The following is a 19,159-nucleotide window of genomic DNA, read 5'->3' as shown; positions in this document are numbered from 1 at the left end:
TTCTTTCTCAGCAAGGACCACATCTCGCTGTAAAAGATGTGATCTGGAAACCGGCACTTTCTAAACCATAGCTCAATCCAAGCCCACATCTGCTTCTGACAACTCCACGGAGGCAGGGAGAGGCAGGGAAACCCAGTCCCAGCCAGGCTGTTACACGGTGCGGTGTAAGTGCTGCGATCCCTTCGCCCAGAGCCATTCAACAAGTTGCATTCCGGCATCTGGGAAAGCACTTTGTAAAGAAACGGGCTGCTATTACCCCAGAGTCTCGGCTCTTTTCAAGAAGCGGGGGAGGGAGTTAGTTCTAGAATTGGGAGGTAAGGATCCTCATGCTTTTGAGACCAGGGGTATCAGGAATTAAAGTCACTTGCTGGTTCTAGAAGTGGCCCCAGCCGGACCCTGACTGCCCTGATGCAGGAGAAGACTTTTGTGCAGCCATTCATGAGGGTTCCCACTGGCCAGGGCAGTACAAGCCTCTCCTCCAAGCAGCGCATCCTTACCAGCACCTTCTCCAGGTCCTTGCACCGGGGCACCTGCTTCTAGAGGCCTACCAGACACATATGATTCTGGTGGCTTGGAGGTTTAGGCTGAAAAGTACATATGTAACCACTCGAAACACAGACGGAGCCACATTCAGAGCCTGGATTAAGAAGCCTGTGTCCACCGTTCCAGAGCACAGCAGTATAAACCTGGATTATAACCCTGTCTCATACGCTACTATGAACAGGTAGCTTCCAGAACTAAGTAGATGTATGTAGGGACTCAGGCAGCCCTCCATGGCTCAGACAGGGAAGGAAAAAGGAAGCACAAAAATCCCACTTGGTTTGGCTGTGAGGGGCACACAGAAGATGGGGGACGCGCTGTGGCCTGACAGGAAAGCAGTCGCCCAACTGGTGACCCCAGGTTGTGAGACACCCTGCTAAACACACAGCTCGGGTCCAGCTAGTGGGACTTCCTGGCACTGTCTCCTGCCCTTTCTGAAGATGCTGGGCTTTCATGACCCCTGCTCTTATCTCCTGAAAGGAAACGTAAATGTAAGATTCCATAGACACCTCATGGAACAAGAAACAGGAAGGGAAAAGATGAAGCCACTGGGTGCTTTTCTGAAAGAAAACTCGTCAGAGGTCACATTTCCCTGGCGTTCAACAGATTTAGATGGAAGAGTGGAAGGAACAGCGACCCCCCCTCTCTTCCCAGCCGGGATCTGCCTTTTCCTGAGGATCCGTCAGTGTAGGGCAGGGGCTGTGCGGGGCACAGGGGCAGTGGTGCGGGGCCAGGCATCAGGGAAGAACTTCAATCCAGGACTTAGGCTTCCCCTATGCCCTTTCTTCTCGCCTTGGGACATGTGGGCTTTCCATTTTCCCTTTGGGTTTTATTGATAGAGGATTTTATTCCATCGAGGAATGGGAATGTCACAACAGGGAGACTCCTGGTGTCTGAGGAAGAGGGTGACTGGGACCGACTGATTTTCTCGTCCAGGAAGACAGTAATCCCAGCGAGTTGGAGAAAACAGCTCTGGTGGCCATTCGGCTGCCACAGGGTTACAAGGTAAGAAAGTGTAATAGCAATGGAACAACGGAAGCCCTCGTCAAGCCCAGGCTGCAGATGGAATGCCACCGTGACTTTGGTGAAGGCCCACCCTTGGGTTTAAAAAAAAGCCCCCAAACGGAGGAGCCTATGGGAGTCTGGTCGGGATGTGTCCATCATCATTACGACCATGGATGGAGTCCTGAAAATGCAGGCGTCTGCTGATACTCCTGTGCCGCCTGCACGAAAACACACAGGTCCCTAGGGACCTCAAATGCCTCCCGCCGGCCGTCTAGTCCTCAAACACACAGAAGCCCATTTCTCAGAGCCTCTGCAGCGAGATGCGAGTTTGAATCCAAGAGCTTGCTCAGAACACATTTCCCGGAGGACTCTCTGAGTTATCACCCTACCTTCCCCAGGAATGAAGCCCACGGGCCACCATCTCAGCCCCCACCCCCACTGGTACCTAAAGAGGACAGAGAAGGTGAAAGAAAGCACTAACCTGTCTCCAAGGCCCCCCCGGCAAAGGGAGGGAACCACCTGGTACTGGAGTTTGGGGGTGGAGGGGCTCCCCTCTTCAAAGGCGGATGAAGAGTCTCATCCTCAGTGGCTCTTCCGGTACTTCGCTGAGCATCCCACGCTGGGGAGGGGAACCGGGTCCCCTGAGGGTGAGGGGCGGAGGGAGGCGGAGGGGGAGGCGGGGGAGGAGATGGAGGTCCTACCTGGGGCAGTTGGCACACCCCCCACACCCCGCCGGTTCCCCTGGGGAGGAGGGGAGGAGCCTCTCCCAACCAGGAGTTGTCTCCTCCCCTTTGGGGGAGTCCCCCTCCCCCCCAAAGTGGATCTTGCGGGAGCGGAGGGCTCCTTCTGTGTGCCGGAGCCCGGAGCCGAGGGGCTTTGCCCCGTTCCACTGTCTGGGTACGAGGAAGTTGAGGGGGAGTTCCTCCCTCTCCTGAGAGGCCGAGAGCCGAGTCCTCTTCTTTCCCTGGAGGGTCCCCTGCTTCTGAGTGTAAGGACCCCTCTCCCCGTGAGTACTGGACAGGCTGGGGGGCGCCTACTCCACAGGCATCGCCCCCTTGTCTCTCCGCCTCCGAAGTGCTGAACTGCGGAGAGTGTGCGTTCGGAGGGCGGGCTCGCTCGCTCGGCTTCCTCCAGCGAGATCACCCCTTTCTACTTCTGCAGGTCTGTCCCCGGGCCGGGGTGGGGGTTCCCCTCGCCTCTGGGAAGGGCAGACGCTCCCCTCCAGGGGTCTCTTCCTTGCCTCGCCCGAGTGGTGAGGGTCGTCCCTCCGGCGGGCAGGGAGGCTGCTCCCCGTCCCCGCCCCCGCCTCCGCTCCGGGGGCGCCCCCGAGGGTGGGGCTTCCCTACTCCCCGCTCTCCCGGGGCCGGCCTGGGCAGCAGGGTCCGGGAGGCCGCGGCTCCCCGACTCCGGTCCCCGGCTGCTGCGGCCGCAGCGCCTCCTCTAGTCCCGTCCCGTCCGGTCCGCTCCCTCCGGCGCGTGAGGCCCCCGGCGCTGCCAGCCCTCGGGCTCCGGCCAGTCCGGGCTCCGGGGGAGCCAGGAGGCGGACGGACGGTGTCAGGGCTCGGCTCGGGCTCGGGCTCGGCTCGGCTCCGCTGCAGGCCCCGGCTCCTCCCCGGCCTCCGCGCCGCGCTCCGCGCCCCTCCCCCTCCCCCGCCCGCCCGGCCGCCGCCGCCGCCGCCTCTCGGCGCGGGTTAAGGAGGAGCGGGCGGCGCCGAGCCGCGGGCAGCGCAGCGCCGCCGGGGGGCGCCGCGCCGGGGCGGGGGAGCGGCCCGCCGCCCCGGGGACGCGCCGCCGCTCGCTCGCCTCCGGCCGCCGGGCCCCGGGGCGGGGGCGGCTCGCCGGCAGCGCGGGACGGCGGCCCCTGCTCTCCCGCGGGACGGTCCCTCTTCCGCGCCGGATCCAGGCCGCCGCGGTCTTACGCGCACTCCGTAGCGTCCGGGACACGCCAGCCCCCGGGATGCGTTCTCAGCAACGACGCTGGTGGGCTTCTCGGCCCCCGCAGGCAGGGCCTGCGGGCTGCGGCGTCGGGCCGGGGGTAGCGCGGTCGCCGGACAGCATCCTGGAGCCCAGGAAATGCTTGCGGATGGACTAAGGGGTAAAGGGATAAGGGAGCACGCAGCGGAGAAAACTCGAGACCAAACTCGAGTATAAACTTGTGCAAGGCCCCTTTGCTTATGGAATCTTCGTCAGCGGGGAGGGGACCTTGATACCAGCCCTGCCTCCCCACCAAGGCTGTTGCAAGGATCCCGGGAGATAACTTAGGTGAAAATGCGTTTTACACTGTGCAGTATGCAAAGGAGGCAAAAGAGGACTGTCGTTCAGCTCGCTTGACGATCTTCTATCTTATCCTGAGAGGCCTACAGTATAGAATGTTATTCTCTGCCCCTCCCAGGATAACCCCCAGCCGGAGGGCTGAAAATGCCACCAGGAAGCCTACCTCCGCTTTTCTTTCCTCTTCCAGTCGCCTTATTCCTCTGGGAATTCTTGGATGTTTCATCCTCTGGCCTAGGATACTTGTCTCAAACCGTTCTACTTTCTAGCGTATACAACAATATGAAAGCAAAGAATGTTTTCCATGAAATATTTGAATTGCTCAAAATAGGACTGCATAGTCAAGATTGTAGCTTGAGGACATCATTTCACATTTAGATAGTAACATCTTTTATCTTCTGGCTAAATGGATGATACTTTAGTTAAACTATACCTATATAAAATTACATTATATCTACAATGTGCGAGGCACTGAGCTGAGCACTCTGCATGTGTTGTCACATTTAATTCTTCTAGCAATCCCAGAGGTACCACCATTACAATACCTATTTTGTAGATGAGAAAACTATGACTTAGAGATACTATGTCTAAGTTCACATGATTAGTAAGTAGCAAAGTCAAGACTTACTTAAACTAACAATCCAAGTAATGCCAAAGACCTCTTTTTTTTCCAAGTAATTTTTTACTCTGAGAGAGAGGGAGACAGCAAGAGTAGGAACACAGGAGGGGTAGAGAGGGAGGGAAAGAGAATCCCAAGCAGACTCTGTGCTGCCAGGGTGTGTGTGTGTACAGACACACACATAATATCTTTTTCTTACAAAATACATATATTTTACAAAGCAAAAAATCCTTAAAGGAAGTAAAGCCCAATTGAGCCTTTCTCCCAATGCTTCCACTATATAGATATAAAGCTGTATTGTCCCCCTCTCTGAAATATTAACTCATTCTCCCACACACAGATAATTTGGCATCAAATGCTCTTGCTACGTGTTGGATGTTATGTTTTATTTATCAACCATTTTCAACATTTTCTTTTTTTTTAATTTTTATTTATTTCTAGGAGAGAGAGAAATAGGCAGCATGAACAAGGGAGGGTAAGAGAGAGAGGGAGACACAGACTCTGAAACAGGCTCCAGGCTCTGAGCTGGCAGTCAGCACAGAGCCCCACGCGGGGCTCGAACCCACGAACCGCGAGATCATGACCTAAGCGAAAGTTGGACGCTTAACCGACTAAGCCACCCAGGCGCCCCCAACATTTTCTATGTATGTGGAATGGGGGGTCGGGGTAGAGCAGTCGAAGTACTAAAAAATGGGAAAGCCAAGGAAGGATTAGACTCTCTTTTCCTGGAAATTTAGAAAAAAAGCTCAAAAAATTATTTTATGTATGCACGATATTTGCTGCAGCATTATTTACAACTGTAGGAAATTTGCATAAATAACCATAACAGGGTAACTGTTAAATAAACAATGGTACATCTGTATAATAGAATACCATTTACCTCTTAAAAGAGTAATTATATTTAACTCTGGAAGGCAGAATGAGTGAGGGGTTGATTTTCTTTTTCTATATCTCCTTTACCATTTAGATATTTTGCAATAGGCATGTGTTATTTTAAAGAATCCATTTTTTTCCATATATCTCGATATCTTTCAGTGAGAAAATCATGTCTTAAAAGTTTGTATAATACAGTTATATAATTGCTCTTTAAAATATATACTTATGTGTACGTGTATATTTGAGTATGCACACATTCATGTGCACACACAGGTAGGTATATGCCAAAGATGTGAGCTTGAAGGTTATTTAATTTACATCATTTCCTAGAATGAAACGAATGTAAAGAATTAGTGTTTGTATGGTTTTTGCTTATGTAATTTTTAAATTAAAAGAAAAAAACTGATAAATTAGTCTATGTTGTTTTGGTTTTTACCCTAGACAGGGTAAAGCATTTGCATTCATTCTTTGTATACTTCGCATTAAGGATGGTGATGGGGTGAATAAAAATATAGTCACTTGGCTGGCTCAGTCAGTAGAGCATGGGACACTTGATCTTGAGGTGGTGAGTTGGAGCCCCACATTGGGTGCAGAGCTCACTAAAAAAATTATATGTATATATACACATATATATACATATATATACATATACACACATAGCCACTAACACATGCAAGAAACCAAAATGTAAGGATCCATCCTTTCCTAAAATAGAACATATAACATAATTCATGAACGTTAGTCTACCTTGAGCAAAACGCTTCATCATATTGGTAGCTGATCTATCACACTACTGTTTTGGAAGCATTTATTAACTACCTAGGTATTACATGAAACACAGTGGATAGTAAGATTTATGTATCCAAATCCCAGCTTTGGTGCTCAATAACTGTGAGCGCTTAAATCACTTAACTGTTCATTTTCCTCATCAGCAAAATGGGGATAATATTCATACCTATTTCGCAGTGTTGTGAAAAAACTATGTGAGTTAATATATGCAATGCATTTAGTTAGGTGCATGAGGGAAGAAGAACCTGAAGATTGAATGAGACTTAAAAATCATGCCAACTAAATGCAATGTATATGGATAAATAGACATACCAGTCAAATACAACATATGGACGTGGTGGGGGGGGTTGTCCTGATTTGAACAAAGCAAATGGAAAAAATATGAAGTAACCAGTAACATTTCAATCTTGACTCTGGTGCTATCAAAGAGTTGTTGTTATATTAGATATGTTACTGATACTGTGTTTTTATTTAAGGATCTTTATCTTTCTTTTTTTATTAAATTTTATTTTTACATTTTTGATTTATTTTTGAGAGAGAGTGAAACAGCATGAGTGGGGAAGGGGCAGAGAGAGATAGATACAGAATCTGAAACAGGCTCCAGGCTCTGAGCAAGTGTTCAGCACAGAGCCCGATGCGGGGCTCAAACCCACAAACTGTGAGATCATGACCTGAGCCGAAGTCGGCTATGCCACCCAGGTGCCCCAGGATCTTTATCTTTCAAAAGTGCATACTGCAGCATTTAATCATGAAATGCCTGAAATTTCCTTCCAAATAATCAAGGGAGAGAGGTACAGATGATAAAAGATTGACCATGTGTTGCTTATTACAACATGTTTTTTAAGTTAGTTATTATTTTAAAAACTTTTCTTTTTAAATAATTTCCACTCCAAACATAGGGGGCTTAAGCCCACAACCGTAGATCAAGAGTCACGTGCTCCACCAACTCAGTCAGCCAGGCCACCCCGTATGGTTTAAAAATATATATATATACTATTCTCAGGGCTTCTGGCTGGCTCAGTCGCTGGAGCGGCAGCATGCGGACTCTTGAAATCAGAGTTGTGATTTCCAAATCCACGTTGGGTCTAGAGATACTTAAAAATAAAATCGTAAGTAAATAAATAATCACTATTCTTTCTACATTTGTATGTGTTTGAAATTTTCCGAAATATTTTTTTCAGTTTATTTATTTTGAGAGAGACAGAAACAGTGCGAGTGGGGAAGGAGGGAGAGAGGGAGAGGGAGAGGGAGAGAGAGGGAGAGAGAGAGAGAGAGAGAGAGAGAGAGAGAGAGAATCCCAAGCAGTCTCTATGCTGTCAGAGCAGAGCTCCATGCTGGCCTCCAACTCAAGAAACTGGGAGATCATGACCTGAGCAGAAAACAAGAGTCTGATGCTTCATGCTTAAGGGATTGAGCCACCCAGGTGCTCTGTTGCAAAACTTTTTTTAAGAGGAGCCTGGCTGGCTCAGTCCCTAGATCATAGGACTCTTGATCTTGGAATACTGAGTTCAAGCCCCATATTGAGGGTAGAGTTTACTTTAAGATCATGTAAATATTTACTATTATTATATGCTTTGTATTTATAACACTGTATTATCTAATGTTTGCTGACACTTTTCAGATTACAGCGTTTCTGTTTACACTGTGTCTTTTATTATCATCCCTATTTTACAAACGAGGAGACTGAACCGGAGCCAAGACTACAAGGGTGTGGGATATCCGCCTCCAGTCTTCCACTTTTCCAGGGGACCCGCTGGTAAAAGGTGGAGGCAGTAGCCCACAGCCACTAAACACAGGATTCTTGCTTCCTTCCTAGTGGGAAGCTTCCTAGATCTAGTGGGTAGGGAATACAGGAACATACAAACGATTCATTTGGCGATATTTATCAGACACAATCGGAGCTCACCTTGGCACATCAGAAAAATTCTAACTGCTATTTTGAAGGCTAATCTAAGGAGCATAGACTAGAACACAGCAGAGGAGATTAAATCATATAAAGGAGGGGCACTTGGGTGGCTCAGTCGATTAACTGTTGGACTTAGGCTCAGGGCATGATCTCAAGGTTGATCTCAAGGTTTGCGGGTTCGAGCCTTGCATCGGGCTCTGTGCTGACAGCTCGGAGCCTGGAGCCTGCTTTGGATTCTGTGTCTCCCTCCTCTCTGCTTCTCCCCCACTCATGCTCGGTCTCTGCCTCTCACAAATAAACATTAAAAAAAATTTTTTTTTAAGTAAATCACATAAAGGAAAAATTCTCTCCATGCTACGCATTTCCTTCCCATAACTTTATTATTTAAAATTTTCGACGCTAACTTTATGCCCTCTACTAACCGGTTTATTCTCTCTAAAACTAAGGCTAGGACTACGGACGGGGATGAAAACCTGTGGGAAGCCAGGGTGGAAGGCCGGAGGACGTCACATCCCAGTTGTTCGGAGGCCCAGCCTCCCGGCAGCTCGGTTCCACCTTAAGAAACGCGGGCCTCTCCCCCCGCCGAGCGGGCACTCGGCTCCTCCCACTCCCGTGTCGGCTCCGGCCAGGGAACGTGGGGAAGGGAGGGAAGACGCACCGAATGGAAAGCCTGGCGCCCGCGGCCGCAGGGTCTCTCCTTCCCCGCCGCTGGCCGCACGGCAGGAACGTGTAAAGCACCCGCCATTGGGTTTGGCTCCTTTCGGGAGGATTCAGGATGGGGGCGTGCCCGGCTGAAATTGGAAGGGGGACCGGGAGGAATATGGGCGGGGTGGGGCTCATCTCGGGGTGCGGTCGGAGCCGACAGATCCGAGGCGTTTGAGGACACAGCGTGCAGTGGTCGTGGGTCGCGAACTGGGAGTCCACGAAATCCGAACGCACCTCTCCAAACCATTTCCAAAAGAGGGGGCAAGTTTTCCATTCTCCGCCCCAATCCCCCGTCTTCGTTTTAATTGATTGGGTTTAAGGTAGGCTGGGCCCAAGGGTGCTCGCTGATTGGCTAAGTAAGTAATCCATCAGGATGACGCGACCGAGGGGCGGCTCTCTGGGGAGGAAGTGGGGATTATTTTGGTACAGCCTACCGCAACTACTGATTGGCGGAGGCTTGCAGTGAGGCAAAGCCGAGGCGCACAAACGTCCACGAACGCGAGGGGCCCATTGGCCCTTCGCAGGGACCGTGTCTGGGGTGGGGCCGCAGGGCGGGCTGGACTCTTGTTATGGCACCGAAGGACCAAGTTGATTGAAACCCGGAAATGAGTTTGGGAGGGAACTGGAGGAAAGAGGGAAATCCGCGGCACCTCCGTTGCCCTCAGACGAGGTCATTTCCTGCATAGGATCGATAATTTCCTGTTTACTCGGAGAAGCCGGCGCGCACCCCGGCTTTCTGGAATACACATGATCATTAAATTCTTCTGCGCCTTTGGTCCCACGCTTCCCATTTACTTACAGTACCTAAAAGCATGGGGTTTAATCCTGCCTCTAGGGAAGGCCAGGGAAACTGAAACTCTGGTAGAGAAAGCTGAGGACCGTCCCTGGATCACAGTATCCGAGCAGGTGGGTCCTAAAGGAAGCCTTCACAAAATAGGTGAAGAGAGTGGGCGCAGGTGAGGAGAACGGAACCGATTTGTCTGAAGAAAGAGACTTAATCATAGACGGAAGACTTGGGTGTTCATCCGTCTGATTTCTGGTAGTGTCAGATACGTGGTAGGTGATCTGAACCAAACAAAAATAAGACTTCTATAAAGTATGATACACAAATTCCGAAGATGCCAGACCTTTAGACTATGTGGGGTTATTAAAAGGGTGTCAATTTTATGAGTCTGAAAAAATGTTTCACACTTACCACCTGGGTTAATGCAGCCATACAATGAAAGGTAGATCTGCTTCGCAGACCTACCTGGGAAGCTTCCTACCTGTGAAAACGCTACCATTTTCCCCTTAAATCCCTGAGGACTTTTTTTTTTTTAATGTCTATTTTTGAGAGAGACCCAGAGGGAGACACAGAATCCGAAGCAGGCTCCAAGCTCTGATCTATCAGCACAGAGCTGGGCGTGGGGCTCGAACCCACTGACTGGGAGATCATGACCTGAGCTGAAGCTGGGCGTTTAACTGACTGAGGCACCCAGGCGCCCCAAACCTCTGAGGATTTAAAATTTGCAAGTAGATTTCTCCTTAACCTACATTCCTAGAAACAGTGAAAAAGGTACATGGAATTAGTAAAGTGATGTCCTCTACATCCAATAAATGGAAAATCTGAGATTTGAGGGTAGGAAGAATTTACTGTTTGAGAGTGTTGAGAAATCAACATCTACACTAGAAGTTACGGAGTCGCTTGCTTTGCAGCAAGATTATAATAGCAAGAGTTCATCAATGCCTTAACATGAGCTACAAACTGTGCTCTGAAATTGAGGAAACAGTGCAAAAACTTCCCAAAAGTGTTAAACTATTCCTACTGCAGGACTTTGCAGAGGCTATCGGTCAAGATTCAAGTACCTTCTATTTATCCAGAATGATTCCATCTTCTTATGATTTTCTAGAATCTTCTAGGCCAGATAGTTTATGAGAGAGTATATCATACTGGCTTTTGAGTATAACTATGGCAATAATTTAGAAATAAGGGAAGGAACAGGAATCAACTATATTTGCATTAATAAGAGTACCATGGGAAAATTATTTCTAAGCTGCAAATAATTCTAGCATAATAGGGTATATATTGCCTATACAAAAGGAGGTAGCAGGGGAGGAGACATTAAGAAAATTTCCAAGAATTATATTTATGAAAAAAAATTATATTTATGATATAAAAGTGCATTTTTCCCTAATGTTATCTGAATTATGTGGAAACATACACATTACTTTGAGGTTAATAATTCATACAGTTAGAACACTTTGCTTTTGATGATGTCCAATAAATCAAAGCAGAAATTGTCTCTGAGGGAAAATGGAGCCTAGCATGGAGTCTAAGGAAGGGAAAAAACAACAAAACAAAAGTGAAAACTGGCATTGTTCCTGATCAAAGATCCAAGCCCGCTAGCACGTGAAGATAAACCAATGACATCTTGATTGGTGAGAATAGAAGACCGAGTCAGATAGAATCTGAGGACCTAGGAAAATCTTTAACCTCCTGGAGCATAACTGCTCCCAGCCTCCCCAGCTGCCTGCCTTGAGAAACACGATAATCTTGTTGCTTTCCATGGAGGTCCAAGGAATGGCTACAAAGCTTGGAAAAACAAAAAACCACCAGCTTATGCTGCACTTGGAATTTATGGAAAGAAGAGGAAAAGGAAGGCAGAAGTATAGGAGAGGCTGGTAGAGGAAGGGACAAAGTACTTACTATTGCTTAGATGTTTGATCTGTCAGGGTTGGCTACAATAAAAACAGAAACCACTTTATTTTAAACAGAAGAGACCTTCATACAGCAACATGGGTACTTACCACGTTGTTGGAAGGACTTAAAAGGAGCAGGGCCTCTGCTGTATCCCAGAAATGGCTTCAAAAACAAGACTACTGAGTGCACCTGAGTGGCTCAGTGGGTTAAGTGTCTGACTCTTGATTTCGACTCAGGTGGTGAGCTCACGTTTTGGTCGTGAGTTGGAGCACCACACCAGGATTCTCTCTCTCTCTCTCTCTCTGTCTCTCTCTCTGTCCCTCCAACCCCCCTCAAATAAACTTAAAAGCCAAAACAAAAACAAGACTACCAGATTCACTCACCAGGGAACCTTCAGAAAGGGGAGGAATGAAGACTGTTGCTGAAACTATTGGGTTCAAGAACATAGTGCCTTGGTTATGATCCAGGAATCAGGAAGCTGCTATTGCTGACACTGCCATGGAGCGTGGGAATGGATGCTGGAGTGCTACTGCAGAAGAGCCATGCCAGCCAGCAGCACCAACCAAAGCAGCCAGGAGATGGCCCCTGCCTCGCTTCCACTTCTCAAGCCTCTTGTGTGTGCAAATCATTGATAGATCGAAACTTAACAACTAGAACCCTAGCTGCAAGAAAATCTAGGAAATGGAGGTTTTGGTTTCCCAGCCTCTGTAAATACAGGGAAGTATATAAAGAGAGAGAATGGGGGTCAGCCATATCTATCACAAGGATACATGTACCTACATTTTTTTTTTTTTTTTTTTTTTTAATTTTAGAAAGAGAGAGCACCAGGGGCACCTGGATGGCTCGGTCAGTTGAGGGTCTGACTTCAGCTCAGGTCATGAACTCACAGTTCTGTGAGTTTGAGCCCCACATCGGGCTTGGGGAGCCTGCTTTGAATTCTCTGTGTCCCTCTCTCTCTGCCCCTCTCCTGGTCTCTCTCGCTCAAAAATAAATGTAAAAAGAGAGAGAGCGCATGAGATAGGGGTCAGAGGGAAAGGAGAGAATCTTAAGCAGGCTCCACGTGGGGCTCCTCCCTGGTGGGGGCTCCATGCAGGGCTCCACTCTGCTTGTTCCTCTGACCCTGGGATCATGACCTGAGCCAATTCCTAGACTCAGACACTCAACCAACAGAGCCACCCAGGGACCCCTCTCCATTTAAAAAATGTCTTTGGTAAGGGGTCTGTGGCTGGCTCAGGGGAGCATGCAACTCTAGATCTTGGTGTCATGAGTTTGAGCCTCACATTGGGTGTAGAGATTACTTAAATAAAAAACTGTGAAGGAAAAAAAAATGTGCTTGTTAACAAATAGAATGAAAGGATTCTGAGCCAGAAACAGGAAAAGAATGAAGCAAAGTCTGATTCACACTTTTTTAATTTTGTAAACCAATAGGGATATAATGGGTTTATAATGGCAGAGACCTTTTTGTATAGTGACATAAAGACATTACCAATTATTTTCTACCATAACCATCATTTCATAAGAGAATTAACGTTTTTAATTTAAAAAATGTTAAAAAAATTTTTTTCCAAAAAAAAAAATTACCCTGTTTCTTCCTTTCCCAAGAAACATTTTGTTTCAGTGTGGCTGGTCTATGAAACCACCAATAAGGTCACTGCCATTGCAGGGGAGAAACTAAGCTTCTTGTCCAGTCTGTTGAAGACTTGCCAAATAGCCTTAGGGTGTCTGGGTGGCTCAGTCAGTTAAGCATCCAACTCTTGCTTTTGGCTCAGGTCATGATCTCACGGTTCATGAGATCCAGTCCCAAGCTGGGCTCTGTGCTGACAGCACAGAGTCTGCTTGGGATTCTCTCTCTTTCTCTCCCTCTCTCTGCCCCTCCCCCCTCAAAATAAATAAACCTTTTTTTTTTAAGTTAAATAAAAGACTTAGAGAAGATGTGGAAGAAACAGTTTCTAAAAGGAACATATTCTAGGAAAATATTGTTAATTAAAAAGGCACTAGACACCCAATGTTCATAGCAGCACTCTCCACAATAGCTAAAACATGGAAAGAGCCTAAGTGTCCATCAACAGATGAATGGATCAAGAAGATGTGGTTTATCTATACCATGGAATACTACATGGCAGTGAGAAACAATGAAATCTGGCCATGTGTAGCAACATGGATGGACCTTGAGGGTGTTATGCTGAGTGAAATAAGTCAGGCAGAGAAGGACAAATATCATATGTTTGCACGTATAGGAGGAACTTAACTGAGGAACAAGGGGGAGAAGAAGGGCGGAAATGGTGGGGGGAAAGGAGAGAGGCAAACCATGAGAGACTCTTGAATGCTGACAAAAACTGAGGACTGATGGATGTGGGGGGAGGAGGGATGGGCATGGAGAAGGACACTTGTGGGGATGAGCACTGAGTATTATGTGGAAACTAATTTGACAATAAACTATTTGTAAAAAAAAAAAATAAAAAAAAATAAAAAAATAAAAAGGCATTAGACTAATGGAATCCTTAGTTCTCTTACAGTTCTAAAAGTCCATTATTCAACTTTTTTCTGGACTCCATTACTAACTCTCTACCTGGACTTCAGCTTGTAGGCTCTATTAATGCCAACTCATCCCCTTCCGTGACCTAGATTTAATAAAGAAAAGCACAAACTTTTTTTTCCCATGGTATTCTTTTTGTTCGAAAGCTACCAATCATCAATAAAATGTAATCTAGGGACGCCTGGGTGGCTCAGTCAGTTAAGCGTCTGACTTCAGCTCAGGTCATGATCTTGAGGTTCATGAGTTTGAGCCCAGCATCAGGTTCTGTGCTGACAGCTCAGATCCTGGAGCCCGCTTCAGATTCTGTGTCTCCCCCTCTCTCTGCCCCTCCCCCGCTCATGCTCTGTCTCTCTGTCTCTCTCTCTCTCTCTCTCTCAGAAATATATAACCATTTAAGGGGCGCCTGGGTGGCTTAGTCGGTTAAGCGTCCGACTTTCGCTTAGGTCATGATCTCGCGGTTCGTGGGTTCGTGCCCCGCGTCGGGCTCTGTGCTGACTGCCAGCTCAGTGCCTGGAGCCTGTTTCAGTTTTTGTTTCCCCCTCTCTCTGACCCTCCCCTGCTCACACTGTCTCTCTCTCTCTCCTGGAAATAAATAAACCATTAAAAAAAGAAAGAAAGAAAGAAAGAAAGAAATATATAACCATTTAAAAAATTTTTTAAATGTAATCCAAACTATCCAGCTTGGCATTCAAGGCCTTCCTCAACCTGATCCTAATCCCTACTTGATCCATAATTCCCTAACCCTCAAAGAAGAACTGGTATCACATGAATAGGTGCCTTTGTTACTCTTTTCCCTCATTTTATTTCAGCTAACATTCATTGAGCTTACTGAGCATCTTCCATGTGTTAGAAACTGTGTTAGAAACTTCAAGTTTAATGAGTCAGGCTTAGCCCCTGTTGGGGTGACCACCTGTCCCAGGTTGCCCAGGAGTATCCTGGGAAACCCCTTAGTCCTGGGATAACTGAGACGGTTGATCACCCTCGCCCTGTCCACAAGAAATCATGAGGATCCTAAGTCCCTCTCTCAGACACTCTGCCTAGATGCATATTCTTTTCCCCAACTTTCTTCCAGAGTAATTATTTTGGATTCCCCTAACAATTAGCATAGTATCAAAGACTATGCCTAAGTGGGGTGCCTGGTTGGCTCAGCCGGTTGGGCGTCCGACTTTGGCTTGGGTCATGATCTCACAGTTCATGGGTTCAAGCCCTGTGTAGGGCTCTGTTGTGCTAACAGCTAGCTCAGAGCCTGGAAACTGCTTCGGATTCTGTGTCTCCTTCTCTCTCTGACCTTCCTCTACTCATGCTGTCTCTGTCTCTCACAAATAAATAAAACATTAAAAAATTAAAAGAAAAAAACTATGCCTAAGCAAGGACTTTTATCTTTGTTCCACCGCCTAGAGTACGACCTCCTGGAAGGCAGAGACCTCTTTCCAGGATTCCACAGTGCCTACTAGTGCCTTTAGTGATTATAAAAGGGATGCTTGTTGAATTGTACAGAGAAGTGGGACAAATGAATTTGTCAGGCTTTTTTGTTCTTTATTAACAGCAGCAGCCATTTTTTTTTTTTTTAGTGTTTTATTTTTGAGAAACAGAAGGATCATGCACGCTAGTGGGGGGAGGGCAGAGAGAAGGGTACAGAGGATCCAAAGCGGGCTCTGTGCTGACAGCAGAGAGCCCGATGTGGGTCTCGAATTTACAAACCTTGAGATCAGGACAGGAGCCAAGTCAGAATGTGCAAACTAAGCCACCCAGGTGCCCCAGGCTTTTTTCGTTCTTAATTGAAAACTTTTAAAAGGAAAGCACATAAGAAAACAATTTTTACTGGATGGTTGTTTTTATAAAGTTAACAGCACACAAACCAAGTGACAGAACAGACTCCAGAAGCCCTTCCAGTCAAAATCCCTAAAGGGTAGCCACGATCTGGATTTATGATACCATAGATTAGTTTTGCTGTTTTTGACCTTTATATAAATAGAATCGTTGCATACATTCTTTGCACCCTGATTTCTTTTACTTTGTGAGACTCATCCACAGGGCCGTATGTCACTATAGTACATTTGCTCTCACGGCTCTATCATACTCATTGAGTGAATATATCACCGTGTATTTATCCCTTCTTCTCTCAAAGACATCTGGATTATTTTCAGTTTTGAAGCCATTACGAATACTGCTGATATGAACATTTTGGTACCTGTTTTTTTGGTGAACGTGTATATATGCATTTCTGTTGAAATACCTTGGAATGGAACTGTTGGGCCATAGAGAAGGCCTATGTTCTGTGTTAACAAATACTGCTAAAGAGTTTCCCCGAGTGATCGCACCCATTTATCAGTGCACACCCCGGTTAACAGTCTCTGAGTTCGCGATTCCTCGTACCCTCTTCCACGACTGACATTCCCTCGGGCTTTCCTTTTCCTCCGCCTTCATTGTAACCATTCTGGCGGGTGGGCCGTGGACTCTCAAGCAGTTTTAATTTGCAGTTAGTTCCCTGAGGACCCACCGGCTGCACACTTTCCCACGTGTTGGTGTTCACAGGGACAGTCTCTTCTGAGAAGCGGAGTGTAGATCTTTAAAACCAACAACACCGAACCCCCCAAAACAACCTTGTCACTGTCGCCCGGCCTCCTTACTAAGAAGAACAGTCTCTAAAAACACGTTTGTCTTCCGTCCCTTGGCCCCTCCCCTGCCCTGGAGGGCACCAAGAAAGGTTACCGCTCCTAATCCCCAAACTCTGAAGAGTCCCTTCTGGAGGCGGATGGACAGACAGGTGGAATTGCCACCAGAAGACAGCTAACGGGGCCAGAAGAGTCCCAGGAATTGTCCCCCGCACCCCGCAGCCCCCCACTGCCCGGGCTCGCACTCAGGCCCGCCCCGCGGGGATATCTGGGGGCACCATCTCCGGGGCGAGGGGGCGGCGAGGGAGACGGGTATCTCTTAAGGCAGAAATGTTAACACCCTCTTAACGGCGACATTAAGGGTGATGGGGCCCAGCACCGTTTCCCCGTAAAGGGTCTCCAGCTGCCCCCCTCCAGAGACGCCGCGGGAGGGGCGGTGCGGGGGGCCCGGCCGGTCAGTTGGTGCGGAGGTGAGCTGGGGGGCCGCAGCGCTCGAGGCAGGGGCTCGGGCCGGACCCCGCGCAGCCCGCGGGGGGGAGCCTGCGTCTTCCTTCCGGCGGGAGCCGGATAGACCGCATCAACGGAAATGTCCAGAAAGAACCCCTAAGCATTTGGTAGCAGCGCGGGGGTCCTAACGGCTGCTCGGGCGGAAGGCGGTGGCGCCGTCACTGCCACTCCCGGCCGCGGCGGCCTGGGACCAGCGGAGAAGCGCGGGGGGCCTGGCGATGGGCGGTTGAGCCGAGCTGCGGGGCCCAACCGCAGCTGCGGGTCCGAGCGGTGGGCGCGCTGCGCTGCCCCAGTGGCCGGCAGGTGGGAGGACAGGCCCGCGAGCCGGGACCGGGTGAAGGTGGGTGGCGACCCAGAGTTGGGGTGGGCTGAAAGGGGAGGGGTCCCTGCGGCGCTGCAGGAACTAGCAAGTCGTCTCAGAGCAGTGGAAGGAAGATGATTTCCTGAGCACCTATTATGTCCCAGTCCCTGCTCTTAAGTGCTAGGGATCCCACAGTGAACCAGGTTGACAATGGCCCTGGGCTCCTGGAGCTTATATTCTGACGAAGGGACGAACAAAAAGACACATAGAGACGATAAATCTTATGAAGAAAATGCACAGTAAGAAATGGGGAGGGGACTGGAGTAGTAACCTGGTCGCTGAGACGCTGAGACGGGGTGGTATGTCATGTCGGAGGAAGGAGATGGGGAGGGACTGGGAAGTCTTTTCCCAGGAAGTGCCTTTTGGCCAGAGACCTGAAAGCAGTGAGCAAGTCACAGCCACGAAGGATGACTCAGGCAGAGGGAACTCTGTTGACCTTGAAAGATGTCTACCAGGAGTTTAACTGCTATGCAGATGAGATTAGCTTTGTAGGTTTTTGCAAGATGAAATCTGGAATTTTCTTAGAAAATGACAGGTCATCCATTCATTTAGCATTTTATTCCTTAGGTGTGAGAGAAGGGGGGTAAGGCCTGGTGCCCTTTGCAATACACTCTTAATAATTTTGTCCCAATGGAATGCGTAGACTAAATTTTGAACTTCCGTTTGTTTTCAAGAAGAGTTCACCTGAATTAATTTCACAAGTAACCGAGTAGCACCTCACTTTTTTAAGAAAAGTGTGTTTACTTGAGTTAAAAGAGTCACGGGCTGTTTATGTTTCTGGGTTGGTTCCCACTTCCTCCCCACCATGCCCACCCCCCAAAAGAGACAAGCAGCAGACAGAGGGAAGGGAGAGAGATGAGGCTGGGGTAAGAAGTCTGAATAGCAAAATGGAAAGAAGTAATGAGGCCATGGAAGAGTCAAAGGAACCATCTGTCCTGATGCTCTGCCTCCTAAACTCAGGAAACACTGGTGCTTCAACACCCAACATCCCAGCCAATCCCCACAATGGTTCATCCAGCAAAGGAGAGGAAGGAACAGACTCAGACATGACTCCACTACAGCTCACTGGAGCAGTTTAGGCCACAGGTGGCTCATTTCAAACATTTTACATTAAATGGCAAAAATAAGCCATGTTAAATCATGGAATTTTGTAACAGCAAGATTACCTAACCCCTGCTTATTTTGCTGATGGAGAAACTGGTAGATGGTGTCAGAGCAAGGACTCCAAATGTAGAGGTTCCATTTTTGCCATACCCAGCTCTGTCCCTTTTCTCTCCCTGGAACCCTTCACTTGATAAAATTCTTCCTGCTGGCTGCTAAAGGAGAGGAAAGAGCTTTGTTGAAGACCCCAGAATGGAGTTCATCTAAGACATCATTAGAATTATGTGAGGTTTCAGTTTCTTCCGCAGCTATTTATTGCTATGCCCATTGGCCAATGGGCCAAGTCATGCTTTAGCTCTCAAGGAGTTTTAAGTAGATATAGCGAATAAGTAACTAGCTAATTACAATTACAGGAAGCAGTACCTTGAAGAGGAATTGGAGGCAGAGTCGATTCTTAGGATAGCAGAGAGATGGAGAGCAACAAAGGAGATGTGAGTATTAAGAACCTGTATCAGATTCGTCTCAGACCATTTTGTCATGGTGATGTTAATACCGATCGTCTTCCTAAACTTGTGTTGTCTTGATCATGTATGACATGCCTAAATGGTGACTTGGTCCATTCCCACATTCTCTCTGTTCACAATTAAT

General features: G+C 48.0%; 1 protein-coding gene across 2 annotated transcripts in view; it reads right to left on the bottom strand.

The window, feature by feature from the left end:
• Positions 1-19,159, bottom strand: part of FOXJ2 (forkhead box J2) — a 61,381-nt gene that overhangs the window by 15,702 nt on the left and 26,520 nt on the right. The window contains exon 1 of one of the 2 annotated variants that reach the window (XM_039220640.1): positions 2,027-3,154. The exons of the other annotated variant lie outside the window; for it this stretch is intronic. The gene's annotated coding sequence lies outside the window, so the exon portion shown is untranslated. Of the gene's footprint in view, positions 1-2,026; positions 3,155-19,159 lie in introns of those variants that run through there. 2 annotated transcript variants of the gene reach the window in all.

Source organism: Hyaena hyaena, unplaced genomic scaffold (genome assembly GCF_003009895.1).
Source record: "Hyaena hyaena isolate Hyena2069 unplaced genomic scaffold, ASM300989v1 scaffold_909, whole genome shotgun sequence".
Taxonomy (NCBI): Eukaryota; Metazoa; Chordata; class Mammalia; order Carnivora; family Hyaenidae; genus Hyaena; species Hyaena hyaena.
The sequence above is the reverse complement of the archived record's forward strand: the minus strand, read 5'-3'. Positions and strand labels throughout refer to the sequence as shown.